The sequence below is a fragment of the Lutra lutra genome, chromosome X (genome assembly GCF_902655055.1).
Source record: "Lutra lutra chromosome X, mLutLut1.2, whole genome shotgun sequence".
NCBI lineage: Eukaryota > Metazoa > Chordata > Mammalia > Carnivora > Mustelidae > Lutra > Lutra lutra.
In genome coordinates, this window is record NC_062296.1 from 30,843,589 (window position 1) to 30,863,517 (window position 19,929).

At 42.1% G+C, this 19,929-nt stretch overlaps 1 long non-coding RNA gene across 1 annotated transcript in view; it reads right to left on the reverse strand.

Moving 5' to 3' along the window:
• Nucleotides 1-19,929, reverse strand: part of LOC125091869 (uncharacterized) — a 75,941-nt gene that overhangs the window by 18,342 nt on the left and 37,670 nt on the right. Inside the window, exon 2 of the long non-coding RNA XR_007124775.1 lies at nucleotides 10,061-10,165. This is a non-coding gene — a long non-coding RNA (uncharacterized LOC125091869). The remainder of the gene's footprint in view (nucleotides 1-10,060; nucleotides 10,166-19,929) is intronic.

The window sequence follows — 19,929 nt, forward strand, 5'->3', positions numbered from 1 at the left end:
GAAGCACCTGAGTATACGTGATGGATATTTATTTACTCATCTCAAAGCATGTGCTGGAGGGACAGGGAGCTTTAGGAGATGTCTTCAGGAACAAAACTGTTGGCAGGCACCATTTCTCTGCTCTTACCCCATCCTAGGTAGCAGGATGCTTTCAAACCAGCCCAAACACTCCACCTGTCTTGCTAGGACCACGAACCCTGTCCCTGTGCTCCCTTGCAGACCTACCCTGTAAGAGCAATGCAACTTCTCAGGCATCTTCCCAAATAGGCTGCTGCCTTGACACACCCCAAAGGGAGCCCCAGGTGGTGAGGACTGATGCCACCCAAAGTGACTCCTGCCCTGGGTTGGGTGGGGGCAGAGATAAGCACACAAGACAGCATGCTTAAGTCCCAGCAGCCAAGTCCTTTAGCTGGCAGCACAGGGAGAGTTGCCCTGCTGTCAGGTGCAACTGCGGGCCCCAGCAGAAAGACTGGGGGCAGACTTCCGGTCTGACTGCTGGCCACACCCACCAACGAAAGCCTCTCGGGAGCAGGGACAGCTCGGGGAGCACATTGCAGTTTGGTGTGCATGCAACTGTATCACATGGACTTTAAGTGTGGAGAGCGAGCATGAATGTTGACGCTGCCAAATCACCAGCTGGTGGTGGCCTCAGGCCCCTCGACAGCACAGGACAAGACAGGACAATCTTGCGAGGTGCATCCATAGCATTCAAACCTGCAAATTCAAACCTGCTATTTGCATGCAAAGCATGCAAATAGCAAATGTGGCTCAGACACAACAGTAGGGCACAGTCAACCCACATAGGAAAACACCAATGCAGCGCCCGGTTCTGATGACCATGGGGCATTGTGCTACAGAGCACCACAGGCCCTCTTCTCCATAAGGGCACTACTTTCAAGCTCAGGAGACATAGCTGACCTTCTTTTTCTTTTCTTTTTTTTTAAATTTTATTTATTTGACAGAGATCACAAGTAGGCAGAGAGGCAGGCTGGGGGGTGGGGGGTGGGGGAGGGAAGCAGACTCCCTGCTGAGCAGAGAGCCAGATCTGGGGCTTGATCCCAGGACCCTGGGATCATGACCTGAGCCAAAGGCAGAGGCTTAACCCACTGAGCCACCGAGGCACCCCAACTGACCTCCTTAATACCTAGAAACAAGTACATACAAAATAAGGAGACCGAAGAATAGGCCCCAAATGAAAGAAGATGACAGAACCCTGGCAGAAACTAAATTCTGAAATGGAGATAAGCAATATATCTGATGAAGAATTCCAAATAATGGTCATAAACATACTCACTGGACTTGAGAAGAGTGGGGATCTCAGACCTTAAAGAGACATAAAACACACTCTACCCGTCTCCCTTAAAAACCCAGATGGGAACAGGGCCCAGATGCCATAATGCGCAAGTCTGGTGCAGTGATTTTGTGACATCAGCAAGCTCAGGGTCACAAGCTCTCACCAGTCCCAGTCATGCTGGGACACACACAAAAAGCCATAGTTTAAAAGGCCTGGAGGGAGGGACGCCTGGGTGGCTCAGTTGGTTAAGCGGCTGCCTTCGACTCAGGTCATGATCCCAGCGTCCTGGGATCGAGTCCCACATCGGGCTCCTTGCTCAGTGGGAAGCCTGCTTCTCCCTCTGCTTCTGCCTACCACTCTGCCTGTGCTCATGCTCGCGCTCTCTCTCTCTCTCTCTCTCTAACAAAAAAAAAAAAAAAAAGCCTGGAGGGAGGAGCCTGGGTGGTTTAGCTGGTTAAGTGAATGCCTTTAGCTCTGGTCATGATCTCAAGGTTCTGGGATCGAGCCCCGCAGCAGGCTCCAGGGAGCCCTCTTCTCCCTCTGCTTGTGCTCTGTCAAATAAATAAGTAAAACCTTAAAAAATATAAATAAAAGGCCTGAAGAGCTTGCAGGGATACTTTCTTCCCCTTCACCTTAAACCCTCAGAACAGAACAGGATCTGGCTGACAGGGAGCTTGCAACCTTAGCAAGTCCATAGTTCACAAGCCCATACCAGCCCCTGTAATGCTGGGGCACAGCAAGTAAGCCACAGTTGTTTTAAACCTGTCTTGTTTTTATTTTTCTTCTTGTTTCGTTTTTATTCTTTTTTTTCCTTTTTCTCAAATTGTATTATTTTTCATTTTTCTTATTATTTTACTTTCTGTAAGAAGCTATGGTTTAAAGGTACAACTAGCATATACCGCCACAACTCCAGTCAGCCAGCAGAAGTCACCAGGCACAAAGTCTACATTTGGGACAGCAGACACAGGGCCATTCCCTTCAAGTTTAGGAGAAGTACCTGTTCCACCTAATCCATACAAACAAAAAAAGTCAAACAAAATGGGGAGACAGAGGAATATTCTCTAAAACAAAGAAAAAGGAAAACCTCAGAAAAAGAACTAAATGAAGCAGAGATAAGCAACATGCTTGATAAAAGAATTTAAAGTAGTGATTGTAAAGACACTGAGCTGGAGAAAAGAGTGGAAGAATGAAATGAGACTTTCAAAATGGGTAGAAAATACAAAAATGCACCCATCAGAGTTGAAGCATACAATAACAAACACTAGAAGGAATCAACAACAGAGTAGCTGCTGTAGAAGAATGTATCAGCCATCTGGAAGGTAGGCAATGGAAAGCACATAGTTGAACAGCAAAAAGGAAAACAAATTTTTAAATGAGGATAGGTTAAGAGATCTCTTAGACAACATAAAACAAATGTTTGCATTATAGGTGCCCCACAAGAAGAGAGGAAGGTGTTAAAAACTTAATTGAAGAAATAACTGAAAACCTCCCTAACCTAGGGAAGGAATTAGACATCCAAATCCAAGAATCACAGTTCTAAACAAGATGAGCCTAAGGAGGTCTGCATCATGACACATAATTAAATTGACAAAAACTAATGGTAAAGGGAGAATTTTAAAGCAGCAAGAAAAATAAGTTACATATAGGAGAAACCCCAGAATGCTGTCAGCTGATTTTTCACCAGAAACTGCAGACCAGCAGGCAATGGCAGGATATATTCAAAGTACGAAAAGGAAAAAACCTACAACCAGGAATATTCTACATTGCAAGGTAATCATTCAGATTTAAAGGAGAGTTTCCCAGACAAAGATAAACACCACTAAACCAGCTTTACAAGAGATGTTTTTTTTTTTAAATTTTATTTTTATTTATTTATTTATTTTAAAGATTTTATTTATCCATTTGACAGACAGAGATCACAAGTAGGCAGAGAGGCAGGCAGAGAGAGAGAGAGGAGGAAGCAGGCTCCCTGCAGAGCAGAGAGCCCGATGTGGGGCTCGATCCCAGGACCCTGAGATCATGACCTGAGCCGAAGGCAGAGGCTTTAACCCGCTGAGCCACCCAGGCGCCCCTTTACAAGAGATGTTAAAGGGACTTTTTAAAAAATGTTTCTTTCAATTTAATTTAATTAATATAGCATATTAATAGTTTCTAAGGTAGAATTTAGTGATTCATCAATTGCATATAATGCTCATTACATCAAGTGCCCTCCTTAAAGCCCATTACCCAGTTATCTCATCCCCCAACCACTCCCTCCAGCAACCCTGTTTGTTTCCTATAGTTAAGAGTCTCTTATGGTTTGTCTCCCTATTTTCACCGAAAATTATTTTTCTAAAGGGACTTCTTTAAGTGCAAAAGAAATGGCCATCATTAGACATAAGAAAATGTTGAATAAAAATACAAAATATGACAACATATAATGGAAGAGAACAGAAGGAGGGAAATAAAAGACTCTTTGGTTTAATTTTTTTTAAGAATGTGTTTGAACTTAAATGACCATCAAATTAATACAGACTGCAATGTATTTACGATGTTATATAGGAGCCTCATGGTAACCAGAAACCAAATTCTAGGATAGATACTCAAAAAATAAAATGAAGGCCAAACATAACACTATAGAACCCGTCAATCACAGAACAAGGGAAGAAGGAACAAATAACTACAAAAACAACCCCAAAAAAGGTAACACAATGGCAATAAGTACATAACTACCTTTAAATGAAATTACCTAAATACTCCAATGAAAACACATAGGGTGGTGGAATGGAAGAAAAAAAAACAGACCCATCTATGTACAGCCTATAAGAGACTCTCCTCAGACCTAAAGATGCATACAGACTGAAAGTCAGGGGATGGAAAAATACTCCTCAGGAAACAAAAAAGCTGGGTAGCAATACTTGTGTCAGACAAAATGTACCTTAAAACAAAGACTATAATAAGAGACAAAGAAGGGCATTACATAATGATAAAGGGGTCAACCCAACATGAGGATGTAAGTCAAAAATGTCTATACACCCAACAGTGGAACATTGAACTGCATAAAGCAAATATTAACTAATGGACATAAAGAGAAATTGATGGTAATACAAAAATAGTAGTTGCCTTTTAACTCCACTTACATCAATGGATAGATCATTCAGGCAAAAAAAAAAAAATCAACAATAACTATTAATGACACCTTAGACCAAATGAACCTAACAGACACATACAGAACATTCCATCCAAAAACAACAGAATACCCATTCTTTTCAAGTGCACATGGAACACACTCCAGAATAGATAGTGTCAGGCCACAGAACAGTCCTCAGTAAACTTAAGAAGATTGAAACCGTACCATGCATTTCTTTTCTGATCACAGCGGTATTGAAACTAGAATTAAATCAAAAGACAAAGACTGCAAGAAACAAACATATGGAGACTAAACAACATGATACTAAACAACCAGTGGGTCAGTGAGGCAATCAGAGAAATCAAACAAACATGGAGACAGATTAAAATGAAAAAAAAAAAAAAAACTGGTCCAAAATCTTTGGGACGAAGCATAAATGTTTTAAGAAGTATATAACAATACAGGCCTAACTCAAGAAACTGGAACAACTTCAAATAATCTAACTCTACACCTAAAGGAACTAGAAAAAACAATGAACAAAGTCCCAGGTAAGTGGAAGAAAGTAAATAATAATGATCACAACAGAAACAAATTACATTGAGACTAAAAATCAATAGGAAATAGCAATGAAACCAGGAGCTGGTTCTATGAAACAGTAAACAAAATTGACAAACCCTTATGCAGATTCACCAGGAAAGAAAGAGAAAGGACTCAAATAAGTAAAATCACAAAAAAAGAAAAGTACAGGCGAATATCTCTGATGAACATAGATGCAAAAATCCTCAACAAAATATTAGCAAATTACATACGATATATTCAAAGGATCATCCACCATGATCAATTGGAATTTAATTCAGGCATGCACAGATGGTTCAGTACTCACAAGTCAATCAGCATGATACAAATGAAGGCTGAAAATCCTATGATCATCTCAGTAGATGCAGGAAAAGCATCTGACAGAATTCATCATTCTTTCATGAAAAATCCAACTAACTGGGGTTAGAGGGATCATACTTTAATATGATAAAGAACATATAGGAAAAACCCACAGCTAACATCATACTGAATGGAGAAAACCTGAGAGCTTTTTCACTAATATCAGGAACAAAATGAGGATGTCCACTCTTGCCACTTTTATTCAATATAGTACTGGAAGTCCTAGCTGCAGCAACTGGGCAAGAAAAAGAAGTAGGCATCCATACTGGTAAGACAGAAAGTTAAAGTGCCGCGTTAACTTTGCACCATGTTGCAAACAACAATATACATAGAAAATCATGAAGACTCCTCCAAAAAACTACTCGAAGTATTAAATTGCCCAGATATAAGCCCATGCTTATGTGACCACATATGATAAAGGAGGCAAAATGGTGAAAACATAGTTTCTTCAAATTAATGTTCCTCAGACAAGGAAAATAAACAAAAATAAACTCTTGGGATTACACTTAAGATAAACTTTTGCATGACCAGGGAAACCATCAACAAAATGACAAGACAACCTATTGAATGGGAGAAGATATTTGCAAATGATTGATCTGATAAGGGGTTAGTATCTAAAATATATAAAGAAATTAAACTACACACACACAAAACCCTCTCAAGTAATCCAATTAAAGAGTGGGCAGAGGCTCTGAGAAGACACTTTTTCCAAAGAAGACATACAAATAGCCAACAGACACATGAAAAGATACTGAACATCACTCATCAGAGAAATACAAATCAAAATCACAGTGAAATATCACCCTACAGCTGTCAGAATGCCTGTGATCAAAAACATAGGAAATAACAAGTATTGTCGAGGATATGGAGAAAAAGGACCCTGTTGCAGTGTCGATGGAATGATAAGTGGTGTACCTGCTATGGAAAACAGTATGGAGTATTCTCAAAATTAAAAAATACAAATACCATGTGATCCAATACTGCCACTACAGGATATTTACCCAGAGAAAGCAAAAATGCTAATTCGAAAAGATAGACGCAATATGCTTATTGCAACATTATTTACAACAGCCCCAATAAGGATGCAAACCAAGTGTCCATCCATAGATGAAATAATAAAGATGTGGTGTGTGAGTTTATATGTGTTTGTGTGTGTGTGTATATATATAATGAATTACTACCCAGCCATTAAAAAGTGGGATCTTTCCATTGGCAGCAACACTGATGGACCTGGAGGACATTATGCTGAGATAAGAAAATCAAAGAAAGACACGAGTGCCTGCGTGGCTCAGTCGTTAAGCATTTGACTTCGGCTCAGGTCGTGATCCCGGGGTCCTGGGATCGAACCCTGCATTGGGCTCCCTGCTCAGTGGGAAGCCTTCTTCTCCATCTCCCACTCCCCCTGCTTGTGTTCCTCTCTCTTCATAAAATAAATAAAATCTTTCTTAAAAATTATTTTAAAAATCAGAGGAAGACAAATACCATATGATTTTAGTCATATGTATAATTTAAGAAAAAAATGAACAAAGAAAAACACTTTTTTTTTCTTAGATTTTATTTATTTATCAGAGAGAGAGAGAGGGAGAGAGAGCGAGCAAAGGCAGACAGAATGGCAGGCAGAGGCAGAGGGAGAAGCAGGCTCCCTGCAGAGCAAGGAGCCCGATGTGGGACTCAATCCCAGGACGCTGGGATCATGACCTGAGCCGAAGGCAGCTGCTTAACCAACTGAGCCACCCAGACGTCCCAAGAAAAACAGATTTTTATTTTATTTTTTGACAGAGACAGAGCAGGAGCACAAGCAGAGGGAGTGGGAGAGGGTTTCTCCCTCTCCCCACTCTCAGAGGCTTCCCGCTGAGCAGGGAGCCTGACATGGGGCTCAATCCCAGGACTCTGGGACCACGACCTGAACCAAAGGCACATGCTCAATGAGCCACCCAGGCGCCCCAGAAAACTAGACTTTTAAGTAAAGAGAACAAACTGGTGGTTGCCAGAAGGGAGTTGGGTGGGGAGTGGGAGAAAGATAAAGGGGATGAAGACTTCTAAATAAATAAGTCATGGAAATGAAAGTATAGCAGAGGGAATGTAGTCAATAAGAGTTAAATAATGTTTGGTAACACATGGTGAACTATACTTAATCATGCTGAGCACAGAGTAATGTATAAAATTGTTGAATCATTATATTGTGCACCTGAAGTTAATACAACACTGCATTTTAATTATACAATAAAAAAATTTCTAAAAGAAATCCAATTTTCTTTATACTTCCTGTGGTATCTGCTAACTTCTGCACATGTCCACTTTTAAAAATTAATTTCCACAATATACATCAGTGTCCTGGAAAGGTCCATGACCATGCATTTTTAAGAACTCTTCATTTAACTGCCCCACATATTAGTTGAAGATCAAAAAGTAAAGAAGTAAAGAGATTTGTTCAAAATCAGAGCTGGCAGGTTGAGGAGCTCACAGGGGGATTTGGGTCCTGCCTCCCCCCTCTCCCCATGTACTCTCCTCTCTCCCTGCTCCAGCTGCAGGTTCACAGAGCTTAGGAACTGACACACGGTACACGAAGCCGGTGTCTGCGGAACCCTGACTGCTCACCATGTCAGCAGGAGAGACTGCCTAGGGTATGGTCCGTAGGAGGTGACAAACCTGTAACACCATTAGAAAACAGTCTCTTAGGACTCCTTCATCAGACTTGTAGAACGAGGGGCACCTGGGCGACTCAGTGGGTTAAGCGTCTGCCTTTGGCTGAGGTTGTGATCCCGGGGTCCTGGGATGGAACCCTGCATCGGGCTCCCTGCTCAGCGGGGAGTCTGCTTCTCCTCCTGCCCCTTCCCCCTCCTTGTGCTCTCTTGCTCACTCACTCTCTCAAATAAATCAATCTTTTAAAAACTTGTATAACATTCTAAATCACCTACATGTGTGTTACTGTTAAAATCACAGAATATATCATCATCATAAGTTACTCATCTTTCGCTATTACTGTGAGCCTGCCCTGTGTCACAGATCAAAAGAAGAACATAGAATTGGCATTCACATGGGTAGCTTTCGTCTTAGAAAGAAATGACAAGCGAGTTCATGCTCCAGCAGACTACATTTCACAGGGGAAGTTTCAACTTCATCCTTTTGATCCCATAGAAGATGACAGAAGCTCTTTTCCTCAGCAGTCCAGGGAGACAAACAGTGTTAGGTCTGTTATTAAACGAAACGAGACTGAGACAAAGTGAAAGTTATAAAGCTTTATTTTATGCCAAGTATTAGAAGTCAGACTGATTAGGGACGCCTGGGTGGCTCAGTTGGTTAAGCAGCTGCCTTCGGCTCAGGTCATGATCCCGGCATCCTGGGATCGAGTCCCACATCGGGCTCCTTGCTTGGCAGGGAGCCTGCTTCTCCCTCTGCCTCTGCCTGCCACTCTGTCTGCCTGTGCTCACTCTTGCTTCTCTCTCTATGACAAATAAATAAATAAAATCTTAAAAAAAAAAAAAGTCAGACTGATTGGCCAGGGGAACGAGACTGAAACAAAGTTAAAGTTATGCAAAGCTTTATTCTATGCCAAGCATTAGAAGTCAAACTGATCAGCCAGGGCCGTCTCCGAAGAGAGCGACCACCCCAGCTTACAGGCTCAAGAATCAACTGACTGACCGGTCAGGGCCGCCTCCGAAGAGAGCAACTCCTCCCAGCCTCACAGACTAACTTTCATAGGGCACAAGCCTGGCCATACATAGGCGGCCAATGAGATTGTAACATTGCATAGTCATGTTAGGTCACACGCAGGTGGCCAGTTGAATTACAATTTACCCTAGAGTAGCTGTTTGAACTAACCTATCACTCTGGTCAGAATTGGTGCTCAAGTTTGGCGCCCAAAAGGTGGGGTTTACATTCTTTTGGTGGTTAGGGAGATTGTATGTGTGCTTTTTACTGATTGGATGTCTCCACCTGGCCTGACTCGTCCTTGTCTTCTGGGCTCTGTTATCAGGAACTCGCTCACCTGGCCTTGTATTCTGGGCTCTGTTATTAGGAACTGGCTGACCGTATTTTACTGGTTTCCCAGACTTGCTTCTAAGTAAGTTTCTGGGGGGGGGGCAGGGTCAGTTTAAGTTTTACTGCACAAACAACAAAATGGCTTTTTAACCAAGATGGAGTCGCTCTGGCTAAATAGGTTCTTACAACAGGATCACCTCAAATCTTCCCTACTTCTAGGGTTAATGCAAGTATTATCAGGCTACTCCGACACCTTTAGAAGGCCTCAAGTTACTGAAAGAACACTGCCTTTCTTTGTCCAACCTTGAGCACTAAAAACCGAGCTATAATATTAACTGAAGTCTGATGAACACCTGATTCCTCCAAGATGTCCATGGCATCAGGATAAACTGGATTAAAGCATTTTTCAGAAAGTCACGCTTATAAATATCAAGGGGATAAAACACAAGGTACAATTTACATTCCACGCCTGTCAGGTGCATGAAATCAGCTCTGGTCGAATCATGGCCTCTTCTGGGCTTTGAGTTTGGAATTTACCAGATGGGTTAATAGTTCCATTCTCCCAGGCTCGTGATCTCTCACGATCATCATAACGAACCATTAGAGAGACTGAGCATACGTGGACATGGTGCTAACCAGATATGAACAGAGGAAGATCAGTGAGAGGCCGACTTTGACAAAGAAGCATATGTGCAGAAGGACAGCACAGCATCGGAGTACAATTGAGCCAACTTACTTACCTACCAGAAGTGTGAGGTCAGCGTCTGCTCCTGGTCTAACCTGGAACTGCGCGGTCCACAGCTCGCAGTGTAGATCACACTCCGGTTTTCTTCTAAAACTGTGACCTGAAAAGGAAAGGATTTTTGATTATGCTTGCCGCAGATGCAAATCAACTTCTCCAACTAAAGATTCTGCATGAAAAAGATGAAAATAACACCAGTCTTTCACTAGCCCTATAACAGAAACCCTTCTAGCCACCACACACCCGTGGGAGAAATAAGCCTGGACCTAGAGATGGTCTGGGCTTGATACCCTGCGAGCCTTTTGTGCTGTCATCCACTGTGACCATTTCATGACTTCCCACTGTAATTTGCTGGGATTCAGGGGCCAAAGATACAAATAAGCCCCTCTGCTTATTTAAGCCACTGTCCTTGAGGTTAATGAAATACATATCCTGTTAGCCCCATATCCACGGATACAGAAATGGTCCCCACTCACTATTTAATGATTCCAGTGAGGGATGAATATCCTGGCACTAGGAGGGGACAGTTTGGATTTTGTACAGCACTGTCACACAAATAGCTGTAAACAGCTATTTTCCAATATAAAACTGGACTGAGGGACGCCTGGGTGGCTCAGTCGGTTAAGCATCTCCCTTGGCTCAGGTCATGATCCCAGGGTCCTGAGATCGAGTCCCACGTCAGGCTCCCTGCTCAGCGGGGAGCCTGCTTCTCCCTCTGCCTGCCGCTTCCCCTGCTTGTGCGCTTTCTCTCTGACAAAGAAATAAAAGCTTAAAAAAAAATAAAACTGAATTGAGTCACGTGAGATGTTAAGCAAGGAACAATTTATACACATTTTCAAGAAAGACCCAATTTATAGAAGCATACATGATCAGGGGCGAAAAGATCTAACAGAGTAAGAGCTACGGGATATTCCCTCCTGTTGCAGCTTTCATCCCCAGCTCTCCCCCAGGGCTCTCCCCCTACCCCCTTCACCCCTTATGTCACCTCAATGAGGCCTTTGCTGTCCCATCTACGGGAAGATGCAAATTCCCACGGCCTCCCCAAGCCCTAACACCCCCTGCCTTGGCTTGGTGCATAGGCTGGATTACTATCCATCATGATATAGACATGCATCTCAATGAACTTATCTTTTCATGCTCCTCCACTAGAATGTGAGCAGAGATAGTTTTTTTTCTCTTTAATGCCTGCGTTTCCATTCTTAAAAGTAGCATCTGGCACACATTAGATCAGCAAATGATTCAGCTTTGGCTATCAGCTGTAAAGTTCCTGCCATTGCAGACTTGACCCTGTTAATTGCATAGTGGGCACCTTTCAGGGTCTCCTACCACATAATTGCATTCTCCCACTAAAGCCCATTCAAAATAGATTCCATTCACTTCAGTTAAGATTTTGAATATTTCCTCAGTGTGTTAAACAAATATCACCTTTCTCCAGTCAGAATTAAAGACAGAAGCAATTACAACTCTTGGTTTTTGTATTTTCTCTCATAGTCCTCAGATAAGTAGTCAAACCATGATTTCTTTATCCATTTTGGTTGGGAATCTTGATCAAGATGTCAGCGTAAGATGATCCAGCACTTGCCTCTTCCCGTGGATACACAAGGCTACAACTACATACAGGGCATCTCCCTCAGAGAACCATCTGAGCAGGAGCAGAACTAATCACAGCTAAAGATACAAAGAAGCAGCCACGTCAGGAAGGGTGGGAGGGGCACTGAGAGGGAAATCACTCGTGCACATGTCCTCCCTGAAGAGCAAGGGTTTCAAGGTCCACATCAGGCACCCCACACACACACACACCCTGGGGACCTGGAACAAAAAGATGAGACTCCATAATACTGGTCCTTGAAATCAGCTGTGCTTAACTCCAGGGGTGGGACTTCACTCTGGGTGCGCCACCGGGTGGTGGGAAGACGTGACTCTGCTTTTAAAAAGACCCATGCACAAACTCACTTGCTCCGAGACCCAGCAGGGAGACAGCACTTTGAAAAGTGCCTGGGCCACATGTGAAGGAGATTTACTGACAACTTTGAGGGTATTTGTGGAAGGGACAGGGATCTGTAGATACTTTCACCACGAATGGGAGCATTGGTGGGTGCCATTGTTTTTGCCTCCCTGCCTAGCTGGCCCGAAATGGGTGGGCAGCACTCCATCTCCCTTGTTGGAACTGCACACCCTGCCCCAAAGCAGCACCTCCAAAGCAGCTCCTGCCCCATCAAACTCATCAGCAACCATGGCTGGGAGAGCAGCCCCCTCCACGCATCTGGTGGGCAGCCTTGCCTGGGACTGACAGCCCTCCGAAACACCTCCTATCCCGGGACAGTGGGGGGCAGCACTCACCACCAGTGTGTCCATGACTGGCATAGATGGGCCTCATGGCCCAGGACACCCCTAGCAGTCATGGCCACAGCAAATAGGTGCATTCAGCCCACGTGGGACACCCCCGGGACATCTGGTTCTGGTGCACAGGGAAGATTGTGCTTTTGGCCCCCACAGGATGCGTTCTACATAAGACCACTCCTTGAAGCCAGGAGACATAGTCAATCTGCCTAATACACATAAACAAACAGGAGAGGGGCCCCTGGCTGGCTCCGTCAGTGGAACATGTGACTTGATCTCAGGGTTGTGAATTCGAGCCCCACACTGGAGGTCGAGATTACTTAAACAAACAAACAACAAACACATGAGAGAGTCAGGCAAAAAAGGGCACAGAGGAACATGTTCTAAATGAAAGAACAAGACAAAACCTCAGAAAAAGAACTAAACAAAGTGGAGATAAGCAATCTACCTGATAATGAGTTCAAAATAATGGTTATAAAGATGCTGGAAGTGAGAGAAGAATGGATGAACTCAGTGAGAACTTCAACAGAGAAGATTAACAGCAGATTAGAGGATGCAGAACAGCTCAGGAATCTGGAAGCTACGGTAGCGGAAATCATCGAAGTTGAACAGTAAATTTCTTTTTTAAAGTAAGGATAGTTTATTTTTTCTTTTTAAAGAGACCTCTGGACATTATTAACATTCACTTTATTTGTAGGGGTTCCAGAAAAAAAAAAGAAAAGAGCATGAAACATATTTGAAGAAATAATAGCTTAAAACTTCCTTAACCTGGGACAGAAACAGGTGCAGGAAGCACAGAGGCCCCTAATATGATGAATCCAAAGTATGTACTCAACAAGATATAATAATTAAAATGTGAAAATTTAAAGATAAAAATCTTAAAAGCAGCAAGAGAATACAACTAGCTACAGACCAAGGAACTTCCATAAAGCTATCATCTGACCTTTCAGCAGAAATTTGGCAGGTCAGCAGATACTGGCTTGATTTTACCAGTTTGGGTTGGCATAGTTGTTCTTGTAATTATTGTTTACTCATTAATATGGATATTTAACGCAAACAGAACATAACAAAAATTCCCTTTACCTACTGTAAAAACACTTTCTTCTACCCTCGTATTTTCTGTGGCTGGCTTAAAACTCAAATTGGATTAAGAATAAGAAGAGTAGGGGTGCCTGGGTGGCTCAGTGGGTTAAAGCCTCTGCCTTCGGCTCAGGTCATGATCCCAGCGTCCTGGGATCGAGCCCCGCATCGGGCTCTTTGCTCAGCAGGGAGCCTGCTTCCTCCTCTCTCTCTCTGCCTGCCTTTCTGCCTACTTGTGATCTGTCAAATAAATAAATAAAATCTTTAAAAAAAAGAATAAGAAGAGTAAAACAATTTTAATTATGTATAGAGAGGAAGGGGAGTTTCACAATTCTCTAGGAGCAATGCTCTTAGCACAGATATTTTTATTAATGGAAATTCCCTTTTAAAATGTAAATTTCTTTTAGAAGAGGTAGAGTTTCTCTTGTGCCTAATAGTTTCTGATTGTCTTTAGCTCAAAATAATCCATATGCTGAACAGGCATATTTTGGGGTGCATATTCTGAATATCTTCACCACCAAGAAAGCAGCTTCAAAAATAATCCCCATTTTTCTGTTTCTGATGGTTTTTACTGTATTATTTCAAAGCATATTGATGTCACCCAAAAGTGCTAAATTATATATACTCCATATAATCTAATGTATCATACACTCTAACACAAAACGCTTTAAAAAATACCATGATTGGGGGTGCCTGGGTGGCTCAGTGGGTTAAAGCCTCTGCCTTCGGCTCGGGTCATGATCCCAGGGTCCTGGGATCGAGCCCCATGTCAGGCTCTCTGCTCAGCGGGGAGCCTGCTTCCTCCTCTCTCTCTCTCTGCCTGCCTTTCTGCCTACTTGTGATCTCTGTCTGTCAATTAAATAAATAAAATCTTTAAAAAAAATACCATGATTGGGGGCACCTGGATGGCTCAGTCATTAAACGTCTACCTTTGGCTCAGGTCATGATCCCAGGGTCCTGGGATCGAGCCCCGATCAGGCTCACTGCACAGCGGGAAGCCTGCTTCTCCCTCTCCCACTTCCCCTGCTTGTGTTCCCTCCCTTGCTGTTTCTCTCTCCATCAAATAAACAAAATATTTTTTTAAAAAATACCATCACTGCATCTTACAAATATTAGTTATTCCCTAATGTCACGTGAAAACATGTCTATTTAATTTTATTATAAGCATCCTAGTAGAAATGAAGTAGTATCTCCATGTACTTTTAACTTCTATTTCCCTAATGACTAAAAATATTGAGCATCTTTTCTTATATTTATTGGTGTTTATAAACTTACATTTATTAGTGTTTCAAGACACACTACCCTTGGCATACTGAATTTCTTTTTTTTTTTAAGATTTTATTTATTTATTTGACAGAGATCACAAGTAGGCAGAGAGGCAGGCAGAGAGAGAAGGGGGAAGCAGGCTCCCCGCTGAGCAGAGAGCCCGATGCGGGGCTTGATCCAAGGACCCTGGGATCATGACCCGAACTGAAGGCAGAGGCTTTAACCCACTGAGCCACCCACGTGCCCCCTGAATTTCTTAAGCTGAAGGAATTTGAGAAATTGCATATGCACAAAGGACTTTCTGACCTTTTGCTGAAACCCTTATATGAGAGGTGCCCTCCATACCTGGAGGAAAGGAGCATCCTTCTCTCTGAATTAGAAGGGACACAGAGAGGAACCTGAATATGAACAGGAATTGCTGTTTCCCCCATTATACTACACTTAATTATACTGTATCCTATGATAACTTTCTGTGACTTTCCGCTTTTCATCAGACATAGCATAAAAACACTGTGCTTTAATCATTCTTAAGGTTCTCATTTTCTCATGACAACACCCAAGTCATTTAAATTATTAAATAAATCTGATTTCTTTTCTCTCGCTCATCTATCTTTTGTTACTAGAGTCCCAGTGGAGAATTAAGCATACAGTAAAAAAGTATTTATCCTCCCCTAAAGAGTAATGGATATGCACCCCAGGAGCCCTGTGTGTGAGTCCATCCTTGTGGCACTCTGGTTCACCTTGGCAAAGCCACTTAATCTCCATGGACCTCCGTTACTTCACACAATGAATACTCACGAAATGTGTCTGGCCGTGGAATAGGGAAAGGGGAAACAAGCATGAACTTGGAGCTCTGCACGAGTGAAATATCCATGATTAGCTAAAGTGAAGGACGAGAGAAACAAGGAGGAATCCCGGGTGGGACAGTGGAGATTCATGGCTGCAGGCTGTGTCTTGTAATTCTACCTGGGGCGGAAGCGGAAGCGCTTTTCACTTTCCACTGTCCAGAAGGTGGGGACATCTAGCAGAGCTTCCCCTGTTGTTCCCCTGTTCCCCAATGGGCTCCCCGCCCCCGTTGAAGACAGCTTTGGAGGTTGTTTCTTTCTTTTTTTTTTTATCTTAAATTGCAGTATGGTCGACAAATTGGTTTCCAGTGTACAACATAGCAGTTCAACAATTATATACTTTATGAAATGCTCACCATGTTAAGTGTAGTTACCATCTGTCACCATACAAACTTACTAAAACTTTATGTACTATATATTCCCTATGTAGCACATGTCATCCGTGTGACTTATTTCATAACTGGAAGTTAGTATCTCTTATTTCCCCCATCACTATTTGGCCTGTGCCCTGCAAGCTCTCCCTTCTGGGAACCACTAGTTTGTTCACTATGAGTCTATTTACATTTTTTGGTTTATTAAGATTCTGCAAGGAAATGAAGTGATACAGTTTTTGTCTTTGTCGGACTTCTTTCTTTTTTTTTTTTTTTTAAAGATTTTATTTATTTATTTGACAGAGAGATCACAAGCAGGCAGAGAGGCAGGCAGAGAGAGGAGGAAGCAGGCTCCCCGCTGAGCAGAGAGCCCGATGCGGGGCTCGATCCCAGGACTCGGAGATCATGACCTGAGCCGAAGGCAGCTGCTTAACCCACTGAGCCACCCAGGCGCCCCTTGTTGGACTTATTTCACTTTGCAATACCCATCCATGTTGTTGTGTATGGTAACATTTCATTTTTTTAATAATAGTAATAGCCTACATCTTATTTATTCACTCATCTATCAGTGCATGCTGAGATTGCTTCCAAATGTTGACTGTTGTAAATAATGTGGCACTGAACATCTTTTTGAAGTAGTGTTTTCATTTTCTGTGGGTAAATACCCAGAAGTGGAATTGTTGAGTCATGTGGGTATTTGTGTTTTTAATGTTTTGAAGACCCACCATACTGTTTTCCATAGTGGCTGCATGACATCGCATTTCCACCAACAGTACACAGGGGTGCCCTTTTCTCTACATCCTCACCAACACTGGTTATTTCTTGTCTTTTTGATACTCTCCATTCTGACTGGTGAGGAGTAATATCTTATTGTGGTTTTGATTTACATTTTCTTGATGATGAGTGATGTGCATCTTTTCACACGTGCCTATTGGTCATTTGTATGTCTTCTTAGAAAGAAGTGTATTCAGGTCTTCTACCCCATTTTTCAGTTGGATTAGTTTTTTGCTATTGAGTTGTATGAGTTCTGTATATATTTTGGATATTACACCCTTATTGGATATATCATTGCAAATATCTTCTCCCATTTAGTAGGTTGTCTTTTTGTTTTGTTGATGATCATTTTTTTTTTTAATTTGACAGACAGAGATCACAAGGAGGCAGAGAGGCAGGCAGAGAGAGAGAGAGGAGGAAGCAGGCTCCCCGCCAAGCAGAGAGCCCGATGTGGGGCTCGATCCCAGGACCCTGGGATCATGACCTGAGCCGAAAGCAGAGGCTTTAACCCACTGAGCCACCCAGGTGCCCCTTGATGATCACTTTTGCTGTGCAAAAGCTTTTTGGTTTGATGTAGTACCAATTGTTTATTGTTCCTTTTGTTTCCCTTGCCTGGCGAGACAGATCTGGAAAACTATGGCAAAGGCCAATGTCCAAGAGTTTACAGTCCATGTTTTCATCTAGGAGTTTTTATGGTTTCAGTTTTTACATTTAGGCCTTTAATCCATTTTGAGTTTATTTTTGTGTATGGTATATGACAGTCTAGTTTCATGCTTTGTATGTAGCTGTCCAGTTTTCCCAGCACCATTTATCAAAGTCTGCTTTTTCCTCACTGTATATTCTTGCCTTATTGTCATGGATTAATTGACCATAAGTTTACTTCTGGGCTATCTGTTCTGTTTTATTGATCTATTTGTCTATTTCTGGGCAAGTACTATACTGTTTTCATTATGGTAACTTTGTAGTATAGTTTGAAATCTGGGGTTGTGTTTCTTCCAGCTCTGTGCTTTCTGAAGATTGCTTTGGCTATTTAGGATCTTTATCTTTCCATACAAGTTTTAGGATTATTTGTTCTATTTCTGTAAAAGGTACAGTTAGTATTATGATAGGGATTACATTAAATCTTTGCATTGCTTTGTGCAATGTGAGCATTTTAACAAAGATTTTCTAACCCATGAGCATGGTATATTATTCCATTTATTTGTGTCATCATTAATTCCTTTTATGTGTCTTACAGATTTCACAGTACAAATCTCTCCCTCTGTGGATAAATTCATTCCTAGGCATTTTATTTTTTTGATGCAATTGTAAATGGGGTTGTTTTCTTAATTTTTCATTCCACTAGTTCATTGTTAGCATATAGAAACACAACAGTGTTCTGTATATTGATTTTTGTATCCTGCAGCTTTACTGAATTAATACTAATATTTTTTGGTGGAGAGTTTATGGCCTCCTATATGTAGTGTCATGTCATCTGCAAATGAAAACGTTTTCTTTCTACCTTACCAGTTTGGGTGCCTTTCATTTTTCTTGTCTGAATGCTGTGGCTAGGACTTCCAGTCCTATGTTGAATAAAAGTGGTGAGGTTGGGCATCCTTGTCTTGTTCCCAATCTTTCAGCTTTTTACCATTGAGTATGATGGTAGTTGTGGGTAATAAATAGCTTTTATTATGTTGAGGTATGGTCCCTCTACACCCACTTTGTTGAGTTCTTTATCAGAAATGGGTGTTGAGGGACGCCTGGGTGGCTCAGTTGGTTAAGCAGCTGCCTTCGGCTCAGGTCATGATCCCAGCGTCCTGGGATCGAGTCCCGCATCGGGCTCCTTGCTCGGCAGGGAGCCTGCTTCTCCCTCTGCCTCTGCCTGCCATTCTGTCTGCTTGCACTCGCTCTCTCTCCCTCTCTCTCTCTGACAAATAAAAAAAAAAAAAAACTTAAAAAAAAAAGAAATGGGTGTTGAGGGATGCCTGGGTGTCTCAATCAGTTAAGGGTCTCTTTTTCTTTTTTAAGGTTTTATTTATTTCATTGAGACAGAGAGAGCACAAGCAGGGGGAGGGGCAAGTTAGAGGCAGAAGAAGACACCCCATTGACCAGGGAGCCTGATTTGCGGCTTGATGCCAGGACTCCAGGATCATGACCCGGGCTGAAGGCAGACGCTTAACTGACTGAGCCACCCAGGCGCCCCGACATCCATCTTTTAATTTCAGCTCTGGTCATGATCTCAGAGTCCTGAGATCAAGCCCTGCAACAGGCTCCATGGTGTGGAGTCTGCTTGTCCCTCTCCCTCTCTTCCTTCCCCCTCCACCAAAACTTGCTCTCTTTCTCTCTCTCTGAAATAAAATCTTTTTTAAAAAGAGGATTCCGGGGTGCCTGGGTGGCTCAGTGACTTAAGCCTCTGCCTTCGGCTCAGGTCATGATCTCAGGGTCCTGGGATCGAGCCCCGCATCTGGCTCTCTGCTCAGCAGGGAGCCTGTTTCCTCTCTCTCTGCCTGCTTCTCTGCCTACTTGTGATCTCTCTCTCTCTCTGTCAAATAAATAAATCAAATCTTAAAAAAAAAAACCACACACTTTAAAAAGAAAGAGGATTCTCTTACTCCACCCCTCGTCCTGCTCCCACTTTAAAAAAAAATTAATGGATGTTGAATATTGTCATGCTTTTTCTACTTCTAATAAGATGATAATATGATTTTTATTCTTTTTTAATGTGCTGAATCATGTTGATTGATTTATGGATACTAAGCCGTTCATTCATCCCTTGAATAAATCCCACTTGATTGTGATGAATGATCTCTTTAATGTATTGTTAAATTTGATTTGCTGACATTCTGCTGAGGATTTTTGCATCTAAGTTCATCAGGAATAGTGATCTATAATTTTGTTGTTTTTGTAGTGTCCTTCTCTGGTTTTATAGCCAGGGTAACACTGGCCTTGTAGAATGAAATTGGAAGTGCTCCTTCCTCTTTTATTTTTTGGAATAACTTAAGAAAGATATATCTTAACTCTTCTTTAAATATTTCATAAAATTCACCTGTGAAGCCATCTGTTCCTGGACTGTTGTGTGTTGGGAGCATTTTTATGACCAAATCAACATAATTAGTAGTTGGAAGTTTTCAGATTACTGATTCATTTTGGTTGGCAGTAATTGGTAATTTTGTTTGTGCTTGATTCAGTATTGGAAGATTGTGTGTTTCTAA